The sequence below is a fragment of the Macaca mulatta genome, chromosome 15 (assembly GCF_049350105.2).
Source record: "Macaca mulatta isolate MMU2019108-1 chromosome 15, T2T-MMU8v2.0, whole genome shotgun sequence".
Taxonomy (NCBI): domain Eukaryota; kingdom Metazoa; phylum Chordata; class Mammalia; order Primates; family Cercopithecidae; genus Macaca; species Macaca mulatta.
The window spans coordinates 36,989,606-36,993,917 of record NC_133420.1 but is presented as its reverse complement, the minus strand read 5'-3'; the positions used below and the strand labels follow the sequence as shown (position 1 = coordinate 36,993,917).

The 4,312-nt window shown below is 43.7% G+C and overlaps 1 long non-coding RNA gene across 1 annotated transcript; it reads left to right on the top strand.

Annotated features, from left to right (window-relative positions):
- Positions 1-316: 316 nt before the first annotated feature.
- Positions 317-4,075, top strand: LOC144335147 (uncharacterized). Its single transcript, XR_013405626.1, has 5 exons — positions 317-426; positions 982-1,083; positions 1,915-2,008; positions 2,468-2,552; positions 3,952-4,075. It is a non-coding gene; the product is annotated as an uncharacterized LOC144335147 (long non-coding RNA).
- The last annotated feature ends 237 nt before the right edge of the window (positions 4,076-4,312 follow it).

The following is a 4,312-nucleotide window of genomic DNA, read 5'->3' as shown; positions in this document are numbered from 1 at the left end:
AGGGAAACACTATCTCTATCCTCCAAGCCTGCCCTACAAACATCCTTGAAAAGACAGTCTAGGACAAAGGGCAGTCAGTACCTATGCCCACAAAATGTACAGAGACACGAGACCCATGGAAGGTCATCTCCCAACAGGGGTAGGACTTTTTGTATTGCAGGATATAGTATTGTATTTGGCAGAGGGAGTTAACGAGTAAATGGTATGCTATGGAGGAAAATATATGGTTTTGAGACTCAAACTGACCTCAATTTCATTTCCTGTGACCTTAGACAAATCGCTTAACTTCTCTCTCTTTTTTTCCTTCTTGTCTCACTCTGTCACCCAGGCTGTAGTGCAATGGCACGATACCACCTCACTGCAGCCTCCACCTCCTGGGCTCAAGCAATCCTCCCACCTCAGCCCCCCAAGTAGCTGAGACTACAGGTACATGCCACCATATCTGGCTAATGTGTGTGTGTGTGTGTGTGTGTATTTTTTGTTGAGACAGGGTTTCTTGATGTTGCCCAGACTGGTCTTGAACTCTTGAGCTCAAGGGATCCACCCACCTCGGCCTCCCAAAATGCTAGGATTACAGGCATGAGCCACTGCGCCTGGCCCAAATCACTTAACTTCTCTGAGCCTCAACTATAAAATGAAATCTTTCCCACCTGTGCAGTTCCCTTAGGATGCCCATTTGGGGCTCTATGCAGGACTGAATAAATAGCATTCCTTTGCCTTGTCTGAGTTCTGAACAAAAAGATGCAGAGGAAGGCCAGAATATTTTCTTTATTAGTGATATTGTCCGGTTGGAGAAGAAGATTTTAGGGTTGGTAGCTGAAGGGTGCCACTAATAGTGAGCCCCAGAAGTGGGCTGCAAAGACTAGGGCAGGCCTCCTGCTGAAGGGGGCAGGGTGAAGGAGCAGCTCCCTCCCTGTCAGAAGAAGTGCTGAGTTGGGCATGACCAGGTATTCTCAAATGTACAATCCTTCATCTTTCCAGGAATGCATAAAGCATGGAGAGGAACCAGGAATGTGCTCAGAAAAAAATCCTTCCTCACTGAAACCAGGACTAGGGAAAGGAGGTTCCCCTCTACCATCCATGGTGAGCAAAGAGTGGGGCTTAGAATTAGCAGAGGGTGGGGGGAAAAGAAATAACAGAGGAAGCAAGCATAATAGTACCTATTAAGAGGGACCCAAACTGAAAGTCAGAAATCATCCAACACTGTAATTGGATTTCAGTCCCAGCCTTGCTTCTTAGTAGCTGTGTGGCTTTGGAAAGTTCCTTAAGATCTCTAATTCTTCATTTCCTTGTCTCAAAAATTTGGAAATAGCAGCATTTAATACCAACACAAATTATTAAGTGAAAATGAGGCAGAGCATGAGAAGCTCTTAGCATAGTACCTGGTAGGGAATAAACACTCAGGAAACACAGGCTGCTAGAATTATTTCTAAGAGCCAATACATAGCTCCTGAAAGTCATTTCCCCAAATAAGTTAGGAAAGAAGAAAACCTTTATCTGCTATCATGGAATTCACAGAGATCAGAAAGTTTTCTTCAGAATAATACAAATAATTGGGGAGAAGAGATGAAGAATGAGAAACAGGCCTTTCTACACAGCATCTGGGACAATTTGGGCTAGGCCTTTACTTTCTCATATTCTCTGTGCTATGAACACACACACACACACACGCACGCACGCACGCACCATAGACCAGTCAATATTCATCTAGAGCCAATATAATAAATCCCTACTCTCAGGACAGGATATTGCCTTTATAGATACATTAGTTAGGAGAGGCTAGGTTTTACTACGTAAGAAATGACTCCAAAATCTCAGTGGATTTAAACCTTATCACAAAGGTGTGCTTCTTGCTCACTCTCTATATCCATAATGTGTCAACTGCTTCCCTGTTCCACACCATCTTCACTTTAGGACTCAGGCTGACGGAGCACACTGCCTCTCTGGATCTCTCCCTTTCTCTCTCTGGAACGTCGTCAGATGCCACAGAAGAGGGAAAAGAGACCTGGTGAGTGACGTGCTAAGTCTTCAAGCTTCTGCTCCAAAGTAGCACACGTCACTTATGCTCACATTGTATTAGCCAGAGCAAGTCTTATAGCCTCACATTGATAGAGTTGGGGTGCATAATTCTCCTTTGGGGAGGTGAATATAGCCGGACGTAACCCTATCTACCACAGTGGACTCCCCAAGAGCCAGAGAGACAGCCAGCCACTGAGAGCTGCTAATATCTGGCTGACCTGGGGTCTTCTCTTTGCCTCAGTTTTGCTCTCTGTGCAATAGAGATACCAGCACCCGTCCTGTGAACCTTACAGAGAAGGGCTGGGAACGCACGTGGGATCACCAGCCTGCATGTGGTTTGGAAACTATAAAGTACCACACTTGCACGAGAGAGTTTCAATACCAGTGTGAGTGCATTGGAAAGGATAAGAACACATCATAAACTATTTCACCCCCTCTCTGCCCACAGGAATGACTTGCCGAGGTTCTTAGCCCATAACCAAGCACTGTGTAAACCGCTTTACCTCATTCAGTCTTCACAATTACACCACAAGGTAAGTAATGTTATCAACTCCACTCACAGATGTGGAAACAACCTGAGTGTCCATTGAGGAATGAATGGATAACAAATGTGACGCATGCCACATTTGGGGATATTGTTGGTAATAATGGGAAGTTATTCAGCCTGAAAAAGGAAGGAAATGCTGACATATGCGACAAGGATGAACCGTTATGCTAAATGAATTTAGCCAGTCACAAAGAGACAAATAGTATAGGATTCCCCACTTATATGAAGTATGTAGAATAGTCAAATACAGGGACACAGAAAATTGGAAGGTGGTTCCCCTGGTGGGTAGTGGAATGGGGAGGTATTATTTAATGAGTACAGTTTCAGTTTAGGATGATGAAAAAATTCTGAAGATGGATAGTGCTGGTGGTTACACAACAATGTGAATGTACTTAATGCTATTAAATGGTACACTTAAAGGTGGCTAAACTGGCAAATTTTATATTATCTGTATCTTACCACCATAAAAAAGTATACGGCAGCAAAAACAAATAAACAAACAAAACTGAAAAAACCCACAAGTCTTAAAATGCCTTGAAACTTTGAGCAATTTGCCTCACACAACAGATCCTTTAGCCACTATGTGAGTAGGTGATGGCATTTTAGTAGCCTGATAATGCTAATAAATACTTCCAGGTATAAAAGTTGCTCTTAATAATTAATTGAGGATCCGGCTGGGATGGGGGTGAGGTAGATAAAGCACTGAACTGGGAATGAGATCTTGAGGTTAGGACTTAGCTGAAACCAGCTGTGTGACCTTGGCTAGGTAGCTTCCCCTCTCTGGGCCTCATTTTTTCCTATCAGGAATGTGGAGAGGTTAGTTGATCTTTTCAGTTCAATTTTTTTTTTCAGACCAAAGGACCACAGTCTTGCAGGGCAGTTCAAGTAGATGGGAGTCTATCCCCTCTGCCGTTCTCTCCCAATAACCACCTCCCCACCAAAAGAAAAAAAATAGCAAAAAAAATTATTTTTTGAAGGGCTTTATGAATTAGACTTCTGTTTAAGAACTTTAAAAACAGCTGGATAAGGGAATCTCTGAGGGCTCTGATGTTCTGTATTCACTTACTGGTGAAGCTGTGAGATTAAGAAGAGGCCGCTGGGTTAACCATGCAGTCATTCATCCATGACTAACGACTGGACTCAAACCTGGGCTCCTGTCTCCTCCTGTCCACTGAAGCCCTTCAGTGACCAGCTTCCCATCTTTCTGTAGAGGCCCTTATATTGGCAGACAGGGAAGAAATTATAGATACCTTTTAACTGAGCCCTCATAATGCAGATGTGATACCCTACCTTGTTTTAACCTGAGTGACTCTCTCCTAGCAGAGACAGCTAGACAGACTCCATTTTAGTTTCTTCATTTGTAACCTCTTTTCCCCTCCCTCCAGGCATAGCTAGTGTAAAACTGACTCAAAGCACATCCAGGAATGCACCTGTTGATAAGATATTGAGGTGAGGTGCACCAGCAGCTCCTGGGGGTGCACACGGTGGATGGCACCCAAAACCCCTGCATCTATCTTTTGTGATAGTTTAAGCCCCTGCGACTGGAAGTGATTTTTTGTAACTGCATTTGTAACCAAACAATTTTTTAACTTTTTGCCAGTTCTGCTTCTGTAAAAATTGCTTCAGCTAAAATCCCCCCTCCCCTATTTAGACTACGATATAAAAATAAACCTAGACCCTTCCTCGGGCCGAGAGAATTTTGGGCTGAGCTGCCTCTCAGTCGCTGGCTAACAAAGGACTCTTTAA